Source organism: Rhinolophus sinicus, chromosome 14 (genome assembly GCF_057876585.1).
Source record: "Rhinolophus sinicus isolate RSI-liver-muscle chromosome 14, RSI-T2T, whole genome shotgun sequence".
Lineage (NCBI taxonomy): Eukaryota > Metazoa > Chordata > Mammalia > Chiroptera > Rhinolophidae > Rhinolophus > Rhinolophus sinicus.
The window spans coordinates 70,220,913-70,238,286 of NC_142514.1; the positions used below are offsets into that span (position 1 = coordinate 70,220,913).

General features: G+C 37.7%; 1 protein-coding gene across 6 annotated transcripts in view; it reads right to left on the bottom strand.

Moving 5' to 3' along the window:
- Positions 1–16,758, bottom strand: part of EVI5 (ecotropic viral integration site 5) — a 223,954-nt gene extending 207,196 nt beyond the window's left edge. For 2 of the 6 annotated variants that reach the window (XM_088791322.1, XM_088791325.1), the window contains exon 1: positions 16,371–16,738. The gene's annotated coding sequence lies outside the window, so the exon portion shown is untranslated. Of the gene's footprint in view, positions 1–16,370 lie in introns of all 6 variants that reach the window. The other 4 variants (XM_019752853.3, XM_019752838.3, XM_088791324.1 and 1 more) reach the window with 4 other exon arrangements.
- Positions 16,759–17,374: the final 616 nt, after the last annotated feature.

Sequence of the window (17,374 nt, forward strand, 5' to 3'; positions counted from 1 at the left end):
TTCCATTTTATATATATGTGTGTGTGTGTGTGTGTGTGTGTGTGTGTGTGTGTGTATATATATATATATATACTTCTCTCATTCTTCAAGGTGTTAGAAACTGAGCTCATGAAGAACTTGATATAGTTAAGGTTGGAATATATATATATATGTGTATATATATATATATATATATATACACACACATACATATGTGTGTGTGTATATATGTGTGTATACACACACACACACACACACACACATATTTCCACTCATCTGTTGTTTATCCATTTATCTGTTGATGGACATTTAGGTTGTTTCCAAACTTTTGGCTATTGTGAATAATGCTGCTATAAATACTGGCATATAAGTGCCAAACAGACTTTTAATAGTTTGCTCTGGCTGGAAAGCCAGCAGGACTATAAAGGAAAACACCAATAGAAGCTGCCAATAGCAATTACCACAGACTGAATAGAATGTAAAACATTAACTTTATGGTTTTAATATTATTTATATTCTTATTTTTCCAAATTTTCTTGAACAAATATGTATTATTTGCATAAGTGAGGGGAAATCATCTTTGTAGAGTCCTTTGTCATGAGAGGAGATATATATATATATATATATATATATATATATTTATATATATAATTTTTTTCAGGTTAGAACACATATATGTGTATATATATATTATATATGTATATATGTGTGTATATATGTGTGTGCATGTGTATATATACAGGCGGTGCCCAAAAAAATGTATACACATTTTAAGAAAAGAAAAAACTACTAAAATCATAATATTCAATATATACTGATAACAAAAGATGAATACAAGGCACGTTTGACTTCTGTAATTACAAGAGATGCTCAAAGTGGTTACCATCAGCGTCCAGACACTTCTGATGATGGTGAACTAGTGCTTGAGCTACGCTGACCAAAGTGTCCACTTGTATACATTTTTTTTGACACCCCGGGTATGTATATATATATGTAGTGTGTGTGTGTGTGTGTGTGTGTGTGTGTGTGTGTGTGTATTCTAATCTGAAAAACACACAACAAGGAACTAAAAGGGAGAAGGCAACACAATGCTGATACAAGATATTAAGAGATCGTTATTTAGGTCAGGATTGTAGGTTAGGAGCACTGCTGGGAAAGGAACAGAGCTGGAGCCTGAAAGCATCCTGCTTTTCTGTTCTGACGAAAGAGAAGGTAGTACTTTGCCCTCAATAACAACTAACATAGTACATACCTGGTATGTATCAGAATTCAACAACAAAAGCTGGCTGAAAGAATAGAGGGATAATTCTATAAATATCTAAACTCTTCCACCTGTATCATATTTTGTAAATTATTTATACTCTTAGTCTGAAACAGACTATTATAAGCATCTCAAGTTTCCAAGTAAGTTTTATAGGAACCATAAATTTAGGGAGAAATTGGCAGGTAGGTGAATGACAGGAAATAGCATTTTGGAGATCATTATTTAAACTACAACCCTGACTTCTTACACAAAAGTACAAACCTCAGAGCTCACCAACTTATACACCATACATTTTTAGTGGGTATCTAAGTGTTTGCAATGCCAAATGAATCCAGAGGTTTTTCCTATTTGCTTCCAAAATAAACAGCAGTGTATCAAATTTAGCAGCATATTCTAAAATGTTTGCTCATGTTACAAAATGTCCAAAATTTCAAAATGTAAATATATTTAAAAAATCACTAACTTATACCTGTTAACACCATTACTTCTCTTCATTCTTCAAGGTGTTAAAAATGCTGAGCCCATTAAAAAACTTGATATACAACGAAAAAAACATGTGAAAAGCAAAAAAAAATTTATTTATACTTAATCTTGTTCCAGTAGGATTTAAGGTTGGTACAAATGTAATATCTATCTTCAATCTTGTAAGTACGTTGTAAGAAAATATTGCTCCGACTCTGTAAACACAGCAATAAACAACATTATTATATCAATAGCAATTTCCTGAATATTTTAAGGATTATCAATAAATATGGAATGTAGCTTTTAACACAAGCTGGTAAATATCCACAAAGAAGAATCAGTTATAAACTGTGTCTCTCACTGAAGTTAATAACTGTCAGAGATGGAAGAAGGGAAGATAAAGAGCACTGGCAACAGGAATTTAAAAAACAGAAGCACAGGAACTGCAGTGAAAGGGAAAAAAACAGGAAATAAGCACAACACTGCTGAGAAGTCTCCTTCCTTTAGATGTCCATATGACGAATTTCTCTGAATTAATTTATTTTCTGTAGGCATACAGCATATTTCCATCTCTCTCTGATCCTTCCCACCTCTAAAGCTAAATTTCAGAAAGTCAAAACTTGTATACAATGATTGATATGCTATTGTTGTTGCTACAACCATCATCTACTAAATGTTTTACTATGTACCAGGCATTGTGAAAAGATTTACATTCATTCTTATTTAATTCGCACAATAATCCTGAGATATATTTTACTGAAGTTTAGAGAGGTTAAACAACTTGCCCAAGATCCATTAGCTAATAAATGAGGCAGCCAGGATATTAAACATTCGGTCCTAAAACAAAAACGTCCTGACAAGTGTAAATCACTGAAAGAAAGGTGAGCTAAAACTAACTGTATAACATAAAAGCAAAAACACAGCAAGCACATCAGAACATGTCATGACTCTGAAGATTTGATTTGACAGACCAACAGGGCCTGCCCATAACCAATCTGATTACCTATTTAAGAAATTCAATTAACTAAAATATTGAGATGGAAATTATATTTGTAAATAAAACTGTCAACATATCATATGGAAATTCCTACCTCCTTTGAAAACAGCCTATTATAGACTGTACTTAATCTTTTCTTAATCCGTTTATAATAGTAATATTAAAAAAAGTCTCAAGAATATCAACAAAAATCTCATAATTTTTATGTAAAATGTAAACAGATCTGTATAACAGTTCTGGAGAAACATTTCACATTTCCCTGACTTTATATATAAATACATATTTAAATATAAAATACCAGTTTTGTTGCTAATTTTTTATATTAATGCTCCAATAGTATGAGTTTAGGGTTTAACAGTTGTAAATCTGTCTTTATATTTACTTCAAGAACTTTATTAAAGGGTATCACATGCATTGCTAACTAAATTCCCTTAATTCTACTGGACTGCCACAGTTCAGAAATACCTCAAACTACATACAAAGTTATCACACATACACACGTACATATTTTTCCAACCTATTCAAAACATCTGAGTATTACTGATATTTACATGATATCTGACTGAAACATTTCATGTAAATGCGGTACTGTTCAGCTTTATCATTTTACATGTTTGAGATCTCCAAAACTGTACTAGATACAGCACGCAATTACCTAGAGGAATTAGCATTCATTTTGCCTTTGAACCCTAAGAGCTGTACAAGTTCAATTTTATTGAAAAATTTAATGAAATATTTCAACTGGCCATTTCATTTACTACCCAGTATTGAAAGATTTTTCATGTTAATACATTCAGTATATTCATTGCTAAGTTACACTTATTTCTTAAGAAGAAATAGTGACCCTTTAAACCACCTTGATCAAGTAACAAAAATTACCATGAACTATGGATCTGAATTAAGTTTTGTTCATGCTAAAAAGTGATGTCTTATTAATACTATACACTTCACTAAACACAATGCATAAAAAAAATTATACAAACCTACAATCTCTCCTGCTACTTGGCCAACCTAAACCATCCAAAGAATGTAATCAGTATCTTTAAGCACATACAATGCATCAAACAACAACTTTATGAGGTAGACCATATAATTCCTCATATCAACATTTGAGAAAGCTGTCTTATAAATAGTTTTGCTAATGCACTTAGCCATTCTGGTCATTCAAAGCTGAATACAAAAACTAAAACCAATCTTGCTATCAGATAGATCTTATACATTATCTTCAATTCCATCTGCGCTTTTCTCCATTTCTTCAGTCTTCCTTTAATAATATCATAAATATAAAATCATAATAGCTGCTATTTATATTGAGCACCAAAACATATGCACTGTTCTAGGTACCTGAGATTATTTCCATTCCTCATGACCAACTTTACATAGTGGATACGAAAATATACATTTTTCTGATAAAGAAACAGACCCAGGAAAGTTAAATGACAAGGAAAAGGACCAAGCGAAATGCCAGTTTTTTTTCTGGCCATCAGTTCTTACCATAATCAAATTATTTGCAATATAGAATTTTACTAGATTCTCAACAAAAACTAAAGTTGCTTTCCTTTATAAAAGGGGCAATTGTTATCATGTGAAATATTTTATTATATTACCAAGTTATTGATGTGATTTCCCCACAAATACCTTTGTATTAAAACTGAGAGGAGAAAATATTATCTAAAATACAATAAATAAGAGCACTCAATAACTAAAATTTCATCATTTGAGCTGTACCTGAAATTGCTATAGCTAAGGTATTCAAGTTCATGGGTAAGGAGCTAAGCCTGTTCCCTGACCTCAACCTTCCATTATTACAAACAAACACAAAATTGTTTTTTTAAAAAAAGGCATATCTGCACTCACAATGTTTTAGCACTCACAAAGTGTACTAAAATACCAGCAGCAAGTGTACTAAAATACCTGTTTCCCTAAGTCTCAATCTAAGCTGGAAAAAAGCACAAATTCAGAACAAGTACCTCTGAAAATATATCACATATTACATGAATTTTTTATTTAGTATGCACAATATATCAAGCACTGTGTCAAGAAGCGTAAAGGACTTTCACTCCATACACAATGTGCAATAAAAATGAATTACCACTGTTTTGTAAAATTCTAAAATGGCAATAAGAATCTTCAACATAATTCTCCAAATGAGTAAATAGTGCACAGATCATGCAAAAGCCTAAAAATTCTATTTTAATGCTAGTCATTTCAATTAACTTAATTACACTGACACTGGCAAAGAAGAATGATGAAATTATGAGGGGGAAATATACGTTAATCAAAACTGGATAGAAGGATATATATGAAAAATCAGGAAATACTGGCAAATATAGCATCAATGAAATAATAATTTTTAAAAAGGTCCTCAGCATCTCTGCAAGGTAAAAGTACCATGTTCTATTAAGATGTGTAGGGCTTTCACAAGTTATTTAAATTATTTAAACCTTGGTTTCCTTGTCAGAAACTTGAAAAAAGCCTGGAGTAAATGACATCTCTAATGCTTTCCTGTTCTAATATTCTAGAGTAAAAAGAAAATTAATATAAACTTATATCAGCAGATTTTTTTTTAAATAAACAGTTTCAATGACAGGGAAAAAAATCCCCTAAATGTTGTACTGGAAAACTTAATTCCCTGAATCTCATATACTAGGCTACAGAAATAATCAGAAGTTTCTGGGACAAATCAACACAATGAGAATATATTAGCATGACTAAATTTACAAAATTATACAATAACTTTAGACTTTCAGGAAATGCCAAAGAAGCATTTAGGATTACAAGAGGTATTTTTTAATCCAATAATATCAAAGAAAACTTAAATGTTATAAGCTTAACTACTACCCATATCCACACCCTCTCTTGTTCTCACCTGCCACAGGCAAATGGGTCTTCTGTCTAATGTCAGAAAATCCCAAGCCCCATACTCTTTAAATTAAACCTGGAACTCAGGCTATTTCTCTCTTCCCAGTGTCTGCTCTCAAACATGCTGCTCTACCATATTGATAAATTTCACTTGATCTTACACCCCCCCCAACCTCCCATCCCCCGCATCCCCGTCTCACAGCATCCTGCCACCCCATAGCTAAGCAACTGGAAAGATGTTTCGCGTCCACTCTTCCCTTCCTCACTTCCCTCTTTTCCACTGCAATCAATCATACCATTTTACTGCAACTACCCAAAGCCGTTCACTAAGATTCTCTTCCTTGCTAAATCCAGGGAACACCTTACAGTCCCTTATCTTACTTGATCTCTCTGCAACGTGTGACCCAGAACAATACTCTATTTATTTTGTTTTTCTGATTAGAAATACATTTTCAGAATTGAAATATCTCAGAAAAAAGTGTAAAGTACTCTGTAATCCCACTCTCAGACAGCCACTGTTAGCACAGTATGTATATAGTCAACAAGATTTCTTTGCTATACATATACTAACATATGGGTATATATACACATTTTTTAACAAAAATTAGATCATATATACATATTTCTTTGAGAATTTTTTAACTTAATGAACCTTGATCTTCTGTCCTTGTTAGGATTATGTGGAAGCCTGATTAATGGCCTCACAGAGCTTCTCCTCATTGTACCAGGAACCTGGGAATGTTACCTTAAATGACAAAAGGGATTTGGCAGGTGCGATTAAGTTAAGGCTCTTGTAATGAGGAGCTTATCCTGAATTACCTGGGTTGGGCCCATCTGAAGATGCTATGCAGTTGGCCTTGAAGATCGGGGAAGGCGCCAAGGAATGCAATAGGAGGAATACAATGCAAGGAGCACAAGAAATGCAACTCTAACAGCTGGAAAAGGCAAGGAAACAGATTCTATCCTAGGAACCAGCCCTGCCAATGCCTTGACTTTAGTCCAACGAAAACATTTTGGACTTCTGGCCTCCGTGACTATAAGAGACTAAATTTGTGTTTTAAGCCACAAAGTACGTGTTAATTTGTTATAGCAGCTGTGGGAAACTAATACTCTGTGTATGTGTGTGTGTGTGTGTGTGTGTGTGTGTGTGAGAGAGAGAGAGAGAGAGAGAGAGAGAGAGAGAGAGAGAGAGAGAGAGAGAGATATTCCATTAGCTGCCTAGCTTTCTATCACGAGTGCACCATTTTACCCAGACGATCCTTTACTGATGTATACTTGGGTTGTTTTCCATTTTTTACTATTATGTACTACAAACACCTCTAAACACATCTTTCCACATGTGCTTCTCTAGGAGTTATTCCATAAAGTGCAACTGCTGGGTCAAATAAGATAATATTTTAAGTTTTAACAGATATTTTTAAAAATTAACCTCCAAAAATGCTGTACTTATTTTTACTCACATTAACATTGAAGCCCATCCCTCCTTCTTCAAAGTTCTCTTCTTTCAGCTTCTGTTAAATCACCTGGTTTTCCTTCTGTAGAGGCTACTTGTTCTGTTTCTTTGCAGACTACTCTTCAACAGCTCATTCCTTAAATGTCAATGGCCCCTAAAGTTCTAATTCCAGCTTGGGCTCTCTCCTCACTACACACACTCCCAGAGTTATCTCATTTACTTCCTTGTACCCCAATTACTACTTACAAACAAAACAGAATTATTACTTTCTTCCCCTCTAAAATTTACCTTTCCACTGTGTTCCCTCTATTAATGATTGACACACCAATATCCAGCAGCCCATGGCAGATACACCGGGGTCAACTGACGCCCTCCCTTATCCTCGCCCCACATACCACAGCTCTAGAATCCAAAAGCTTCTCTCCCTCCCTATCAATTCCCATCAATTAGAACAGGAATCTATCAATTTTCAACTGTGTTACTTTACTGTGTTGTGTGCTTTCCCCATTTCAAGTCTTGTGTCCACTGCACAGGAATAATCTTTCTGAAAGTCAATTCTGATTTGTCAATCAAGTAGACCTTTCATATATTGCTAGTTGGAAGGTAAAATGATATAACTACTTGGCAAAATTGTTTTGCAGTGTTTCCTGAAGTTACATACACATCTGTCCTATGACACAGTAATTCCACCCCTAGTGATTTATCCAAGAGAAAACAAAAATGTCTGTCTATGTAAAGACTAGTAGCCAAGTGTTCCTAATAGCTTTTTCACAGTAACCAAGCAGAATGGATAGTGTAATTTATACAATGCATTACTACTCACCAATTTAAAAAACTACTGATATGAGCGACAAAGATGAATTTCAAAAATGTTACGTTAAACAAAAGAAGCCAGACAGAAAAGAATACGCACTGTATTATTCTATTTATGTGAAGTGCAAGAGCAAGAAAAACTAATCTGTGGTAAAAGATATCAGAACAATAGGGAATGACTAAAGGTACCATGAGGGATTATTGGGAGAAAAAGGGAGAAATTCACACAGCTTTATACATGTATCAGAATTCTTTCAGGGGGTGGCCGGTTAGCTCAGTTAGTTAGAACACGGTGCTAATAACACCAAAGTTGGCGGTTCAATCCCAGCATGGGCCACTGTGAGTGGCGCCCTCCTTTTTTAAAAACCTCAATTGTACAGTTAAGTTCTGTGCATTTCACTATGTGTAAATTTCACGTCAAAAAATTTTAGGGCAAATATTAAGATTTAAAACTTTTACTTCACTCAGCATTTTTCCTTAGTTGTTATAAAAAGCCTCAAATGTTAAGATAAATTCATCACTAAATTACTTTTTTTTTAAATTATCACCTCACTCAGAAACAAGAATATATCAATTGTGTCTTCCCCTGGTTTTTATTTTGTGAGAGCAAGGATTTGGTCTACGTAGAATAGATCACCATTACCTTCCCAACACCTATCATTATGCTTGACACACAGAAGATGCTAAACATGTTACCTTTTATGGTTTTCAATGACTTATTGACAATGTGTATAACTTCATTAAATTTCTAGATCATTTATTGACTCATTTTTCTGATCTGTATGTTAAATGTAAATACAGATCATGCTTGATCACCTTTGTAACTCTGTTCATCCGGCAGTAGAAAAGAAGCTTCTCCACATTTTCAAAAATGCAGTCAAGGCTTTAACTTTGTGCTCATCTCTTATATGTATTTCAAATAGACATTCAAAGGCATTACATTTTTCATGGGCTTATTCCCTAAAATTCATTCTCAATTTACTTCACAGTCTATCTTCTCACCATCAAATTCTGACTCAGTCTTCTCAACTATCCTGATTTCTGGAATACCAAAAGACATTAAATTTTTCTTCTATCTTTCTCTTATGTATCTCATTAAAATATGATATTATACAATTGTTTATTAAAACTACACTTTTGGACCAGCCTGGTGGCTCAGGCGGTTAAAGCTCCATGCTCCTAACACCGAAGGCTGCCGGTTCGATTCCCACATGGGACAGTGGGCTCTCAACCACAAGGTTGCCAGTTCAATTCCTCGAGTCCCTCAACGGGTGGTGGGTTCTGCCCCCTGCAACTAAGATTGAACACGGCACCTTGAGCTGAGCTGCCGCTGAGCTCCCAATGGCTCAGTTGGTTGGAGCACATCCTCTCAACCACAAGGTTGCAGGTTCGACTCCCGCAAGGGATGGTGGGCAGCGCCCCCTGAAACTAGCAACGGCAACTGGACCTGGAGCTGAGCTGCGCCCTCCACAACTAAGATTGAAGGGACGACAGCTTGACTTGGAAAGGGATCCTGGAGATACAAACTGTTCCCCAATAAAGTCCTGTCCCCCTTCCCCAATAAAAATCTTTTTTAAAAAAATAAAACTACACTTTTATCCAGTATCTGCTAACCCTGTTCTAACAAATTTAATTACATAATTTATAAGAATACGAGATTCATTTTTGGCATAGCAAAAGAGCTGTGCCAGGCCAAAGAAGACAGCACCTAACCATTTGAGCACCAACTCAAAGGTAAGATAATATGCCCATCTTCACTTCTGTGTCAGTGCTTACACTTTCCTGTAAAAAACAAAAAGAGCAATGATCCATAATAAAGCCAGGAGTTAGCAGTTCCCTAAAGAGAGAGCCCTAAACATGAACTGAAGACACTGAATAGCGAAACCAACAATGAAGACGCAGATAATAATAGTCGTTTAACCAGCTTTAGGGAACACTTTTCAGAGCACAACTGTGAGGAGCGGATCAATACAAAGAGCAATTAACAAGCACTAAACCCACTTAAATGATAAACTGCAAATAGCACCGGCAGGGACAGCTCTTTTGAAGAACAGGATACAGTAATAAACAGCTAGAAATATAGAGATACACTCACCAAGCAACCTGCAATAATGAGAAATGGGATGACCCTTTCTAAACAAGCATATGGGGCCACAGTCAACATGTTCTAGACACAAAACACAATTAACTCCATGTTTCATGAGGAAGGACTATCCTACCACCAAGATAGATAGTAATAAATGCCAGCTATCGTTGATTGGTATTTTGAATTTTATCTGCAAACATAAAAGTAAAATAATTAATTGGTGGAGGAGCAATAAGGCTAGTGAGAATAGTGAGCGGTGATAAGTTTGTATTTTAGAAAACTTGTCAAAAATTAATTTGAAGAGCAACAGAGGGCTATAACAGTTTCCTATTTTGCCAAATAAGGACATTATAGAAAATAAACAAAGAAAACACACCTAGCATTACACATTTCATATGAAAAAGGAAATTTTTAAGCCAGAAAAGGAAGGACATAGTTTAATGGTAAATACATTAAATTTTATAAATTTAGCCTAAGAGAAAACAGATTATATTGAGAATATTTCATTTCATTATGAACTTTATGGTAAAAATTATCTCAAAGAGCATTTGGAAACCTAGTGTTTTAAAGAAAATAAAGAGTGAAAAGCAGTTAACAAACCAATTATAGGAGCTTAACATAGATGCTTTAGTGGGTGGTTCTAACTAATCGTTTTATGGTAACTACACACTAAGAGCTCTACAACTTTACCTTTAACAATAGTTTTCAATTTTTCCTGGTACAGAATCTTTTTTCAAAATAAAAAATTCTGAGTATTATCTCCTCCTATGACCATAGTTGGATTTAAGTATTATTGATTGAAATGACAAAACCCCATGACCTTTTAATAATTTTTATGTTACAAATATGCAAATCTATTCTTTATTCATTCAATATTAAATGTTTAATGCACATGGGGATTTCCAGCCCCCTGTAGTGATCCACAGCCCAATCAGTTTCTCTCGTCACGCATCTCTTTACCATGAGTTTCCCACTACAGAAAGTATCAAATAGCTCAATAGGCTGGTTTATCTTTAAAATAATGTCCAATTCTGAGATCGTAAGATTCTGAGACAATGAGTACTTCTCAAAAGAATTTTGAGACTTCTAGAGAAATGACAGTTTGATCCAATATTTAGTGCTCTCCCTCCTAACACTCTATTTAGATAACAGTAAAGAAATTTAAAAGCTATAACCCACCAAGGAGGAGACAACAGTGGAGGTCAAATGGCAACACATTTTTGAACAATGGAAAGCAGATGATGGACTTCCAGGCTAAGAGAGCAGATTGACACACACATCTAACTGTGCTCCCTCCTAAAACTCTAAAACAAGCATAAAAACGTTTTGTGTTGTTTTGTTCTGTTTTTAGAACAAACCATAAGTACAGAGAGAATGGAAAAAGAGACAATAGCAACACAACTTTGGAAGCTGGAAGGAAGATGGGTGAGTGGTAACTGACTTAGTGAAAGACAGGCAATTTACAAGTCCGCAGTGCTGACAACTAAGAACAAACCCAGTTTACACTGCAGAATCCTCAAAAGGCTCAGGAACTGCCAGAACAAACAGGAGGGGGTGGGAGGGAACTAAAGTAAGAAAGGATCAGGTAAAAACTGAACACTTAAAAACCTAGGCCCCATTTTTCCTCCAAGTTGCTGGGTGGCCCAGCAATCCTCAATGCAGCAGCTGATTGGGGATTTATTCTCTCAAGAGGGTAAATTATAAATGATGGAACAGACACGGGTATCCTAACAAAAAGAGGAACATTATGTGATCCTATATACAAATGCTCTATGGCTCATTACACAACCCTCTATTCCTAAGTTCCCAGATCACTGGTAACCAGAACCCTGCTCTCTAAGCAAAAAACTGGAAGATACGCTCTGAGAAATCTGACCAGGACAAAAGGAAAGACCTTGAAATAACCTCAAACAGTCCATCCAAACCAATGGTTTCAATCTTAGCCACGCACTCGAATCAACCTGGGCAGCTTTAGAAATTACTGATGCTAATATGTATGGCGATAGAAATCAGAATATAGTAGTTGCCTCTGGGCTGGGAGTGGGAATATAGAAGAGATACAAAGGAATTTTCTAGGGTTTTCACAATGTTTTGTATCTAGTGTTCCTTACACTGGTGTATACATGGCAAAATCAAACTATATACTTAAAATCTGTATTTTACTGTATGCAATTCCACCTAATTTTTTTTTAAATTATTGCTATCTAGGTCCTACCCACAGAGATTTTAATGTATTTGGTCTAGCAGTAGTGTGTGTGTGTGCGTGTGTGTGTGTGTGTGTGTGCGCGCATTTTAAAGCTCTATGTAATTTTAATGTGCAGCCAAAGTTGAGAACCACTGCTTTAGATTCTAGATTATAGAGTAAAACTGTAAGTCAATAAGCCCCACCTATAAACTCAAGGCTTCCAATCAGCTTTCAGTCACCCACTCTCAATCATGAGGGAACAACCAAGAATTACCAGATGTTGAGGAAGGCTTCTGCTGAGACTATGCCAAACAGGAGGGAAAAAAAAGTAGCTTGGAGGAAACAAGCTATACAAGGAAAAGAAAGCTTAAAGAAACTACCTTTAACATTCTCAGACAGATAAGAAGATATGGCCTCCATGAAACAAGAAAAGAAATGGAGGAATATGTAACTAAATAGAGGAGGGAAGCTAAACCTACAGGCCTGCAGAAGGAAATATGGGAAGGGATTTGCCTCACTAACAGAACCCCAGCAAAACAGCACTTGGGAGTCTCCAGGTATATGGTCAGTGGGGGAGCGGTAGGGGGCTGACAAACAGGTTAGTGGATTCAAGTCTGTATACAGACCCTCCAGTTTCTCCACCATTCACATTCTCCCATAAATTTAATTTCTGGAAACGCTGACTTGGAGAGACTCCAGACTCAAGAAGAGAAGAGTGGTGTAATGCTTAAGGCTGAAAGCCAAGGGATTAAGCAGAAATACAGTAGTCCCTCCTTATCCACTTTCAGTCACCTGCAATCAACTGCGGTCTGAAAATATTAAATGGAAAATTCCAGAAATATATAATTCATAAGTTTTAAATTGCACACCATTCGGAGTAGCATGATGAAATACTGCACCGTCCATCCTGCCTGGGATACGCATCACCCCTTTCTCTGGCATATCCAAGCTGCATGTATATGTGTATATATATGTGCTCCCCGACCATTAGTCACTTAGGAGCCATCTCACTTATCAGATCAACTGAGGACGTATCACAGTGCTAGTGTTCAAGTAACCCTTGTTGTATTTACTAGTGACCTCAAAGTGCAAGAGTAGTGATGCTGGCGATTCAGATATGCCAAACAGAAGCTGTAAAGTGTTTCCTTTAAGTGAAAAGGTATGTGTATATAGGAAAAAACATGGCATGTACTATACAGGATTTGGTACTATCTGTAGTTTCAGGCATCCACTGGGGGGTCTTGGAAGGTATCCAATGGGGGGACTATTCACTATACATACAGTAGTCCCCCCATTTATTTAGGTCTTTTATCTATTTCAAAGACCTAAATAAATGGGGGGACTACTGTATGTATAGTGAATAGTTGCCTCCACCCACAGACCACTTCCTTTGCCCAGAACACTGGGAGTCGGGTATATTACCTACCGCCGGTTTGATTTAAATGCCCCCTTTGCATGCAGCCATACCAATTTTCATCATAGAATTCTTCTTAGTGGAGGAAAAAGGTCTTTTCTTGAATTTCTACCACCCCTCCTGGACTCTTAAGTTCCTTAAGGGGCAGCATCTTAATCACCATTGTATCCCTAGGGCCTCACACAGTAACTGTCAATATACTAAACACTCTCTAAATCTTGAATTGGTCCTAGACACTGGCGATACCATAAAAAATTAATAATAAAAATAAAATTTTAAAAAACCACCTTGGAAGACTAGAACATACAAGGTGTATTTGGACTAGGCCCTAAATAAAGATTAAAGATTTAAGATTTATTGATGAAATTACTGGGATTTGTTTTAAAATAATCCCAGAGCCCTCACCCCCCCCCAAAATTAGTTGTATCTCTCAACATACTGGTCATAAATGTTTTAAAATATCATTTATAATAACATCAAACAATATCAAACACCTAACAAATAACAAAAAGTGTGCAAGACTTTTACACAGAAAACTACAAAACACTACTGAGAAAATTTTTCAAAGACTTAAATAAATGGAGGAATATACCATGTTCACAATTGGAAAACTCAACATTGTTGTCAACTCTTTCCAAATTGATATATGGATTCAATTCCATTTCCAAAATTTGTGGAAATGAACAAGGAGATTCTGAAATTTACACAGAAATGGTAAGAGCCAAACACTGCCCAATCTTAAGAACAAAGTTAAAGGCCTTATATTACCACGTAATCAAGGTTTATTTTAAAGTTACATTGATTAATATAGTGATATTGGTGCAAGAATAACAAATAGACAAATGAAACAGAATGGAGTATCCAGAAACAGATCCACAGGTATACAGTCACCTGAAAAAGTGCCACACGCTGCAGAGGGGCAAGGATGGTATTTTCAATAAATGGTGCTGGGTCAAATAGATATTCATTTGGTAAACAGTACATCTTGACCCCTACAATCCATCAGGAATTTACCATAAATTGTACCCCTTAAATGTGAAAAGTGAAACAGAATAAAACTTCTGTAAGGTAACACAGGAAAATAGCTTCATATTCTTAGGTAAGGCATAAATTTCTTAAATAGGGCACAAAAAGCAGTAATCATACAGAAAAAGATTAAGTATATTTCATTAAAATTAAAATTTTCCACTCATCAAAAAGCTATGTTTAGTGCCAGGTGGGTACTAGACTAATTGGGGGATCACTTCGTAAATCATATAAACGTCTAACCACTATGCTGTTCACCTGAAACAAATGTAAAATAATACTGAATGTCAGTTGTAATTGATAAATAAATTTTTAAAGGTCATTAAAAGAGTAGAGGCAAGATGCAGAGTGGAAAAGATTGTATACATATATGTATACACACACACATATATCTATATCAGAAAATACTCATATCCAGAATAAAGAATTACAATTAAAAAAAGACTTAACAGGCACTTCACACACACACAAAAAAAGACATAAATGGCCAATAAAAGATACTCAACCGCAATCCGCAGGAAAATGCAAAATAAAACCACAATGATCTATTACTGCACCTCTATTAGAAGAGTAAAAGTTTTAAATACTGACAAGCGTCAGCAAGCATGTGGGCTACAACCACTTTCGGAAAATAGTCAACAGTACCTACTACTAAAGTTTCATCATTCACATGCCCCACAAACCAACAATTCCACCCCTAGGTATAAACCCCAACTTAGTAACGTTCAGTTTCTTGATCTGTGATGCTACACTTAGTAAAAACTTATTACCTGCACACTGAGGATGGTGTGCTTTTTCTGTCTATCATACTTCAGTAAGTTTTCTAAAATTCCTTTGACACAAAGTTCTCAGAGACCTTAAGGCTAGTATTTTAGAATAGAAAAGGAGTGTCTGGTAAACTGCAGAAAGTTTACTAATAAAGTAAAAACACAGAAATAGCGACTAACACGTATCCGCCCAGAACAGAGGTAAAAATTACCGATAGATAATTGTTTTTGATCTTCATAAAGCACTGGATTTCTTCCTTTCAGCAAAGAAAGGAGTTTATTTTTCAACACTGTAACCCAAAGAAAAGGTATCTTTGCAAGAAAACACTGCTTTTCAAAACCACATCTAACAGCAATAGATGAGAGCAAAGCGAGGGAACCATCCAAAAAGTTTTGGTTAACTCTTCGATGCAAGGATGTCAGCTGAGTTGATCTAAGACGCCCAAAAGACAGACAAACACGAAGAAATCACAGCAACTCTAAAGCGAACACCAACACCACAATCTAACCTATCGGAAATGTGCGGTTAATTTGAGGCTTGCCCCACTAGTCATAAGGTGATTCAGTGACGGGTACAACCGCTCCCCAAATTCATCCCCGGGAGTCATGTAGCACACCTGGCTTGCCCATCACCTGCCTGGAGACGCGATCTGACGCAGAATCCCGGAGGCCAAATAAAGACACTAACTTTGCAAGGAGGGCAGGCGGTCTCGCCCGGTCGGGTCACCCGGCGGGAATAGACTTCTGGCCTCGAGGGCAGGGGTGAAAGGCCAGGATGCCCCCACAGGATTTACGAGGAAGGCTCCCCGAAGCTACCTGGTCCCTCCACCTCCCTGGGACTCCACTGGAAGATCGGCTCGCGAGTTTCTTCCCCAGCGCCCCAGACAGGAGGGTCCCGGGCCGCGGCGGCTGCAGGGAACTTAGGCCCCAGCGGGGCCGGACGCGCCCGCCCAGCCCGCGCCTCAAGTTTGGTGGCAGACCCCACTCGCAGCGACTCGGCTCCGCGTGCACCCCGCGGAACCCGGGCTCGCGGCCTGCCCGGCCTGGCGCAGCGCCTCTCACCTTGGAAACGTTGGGTGGACTCCGCTGTAAACATTAACTTCCCATCCAGCCGGCAGCCGCGCCGCCGCGTCTCAACGCCTCGGCCCCGCTCCAGGCTCCGCGGGCCGCCCTCCCGTCCTCTCTCCAGCGCCACGCTCACTCAGAAGCCCAGGGCAACCTCCGATCCGCACCCACTCCTCCCGGCGCCGCCACTGTCTCAACCACTACGCGACCCCGAGTGTGCCCGCCCGCGGGTTCCTCCGGGGTCCGGCCCGGCCGCGTCAGGAATGCCCAAAGCGCAGGCGCGTCAGGGCCTTAAAGCGACCGGGCCGCCTCTGCAGCATAATGGGTTCGAGCAGAGTAGGGGCCGGACTGGCCGGCCAAGAAAAGGAGAAGCTGAAGCGATTGGACCGTGCGGAACGGAGGCGGGGAAATCCCGCTCCCTCCTCCGCCACTTTCAAAGCTCCAGCCCTCGGCCCTACAAATTGCTGACTTCCTCAGTCTCTTGAACCGCCCCATGCATGTCAAAGCTGCACAACACACACGCCCTCAGGGGCCCGAAGCGACCCCGAGCTTAGGGATGCGGGCCTCGGGCTGCCGCGCCGCCCACGCGCTTGTCTCCCAGGCCGCCGGCGTGCGATGCAGACGCCCAGGCTTCAAAAGGCTGCCTGAGCTCCCCGAGAGGTGACCTAGGTCTCGCTCAAAAACAATAATCAATGCGTAAATGGCACTTGTGATTGCAAAATATTCTCAGTCCTCTCGACATACTGGGTTTGTGCAGAGTCCGGCTGGGGATAGAACATGGATAGAAATATGTGAGGTCCAGCCGGGCAGCCATCCAATATCAACGAAGAAAATCTTAGAAGGAAAGTACTTAGTTTGATACAGAAGCAACCTAATTCCGGTCTAATCCCAGGAAAAACAGACAAGAAAAATAATGAAGGCAATATAAATTACTTTCATTGTACATTTAGAAGTGACAAAATGATAGTAATTATCAGCACAGAAACACCAAAATTACTTGC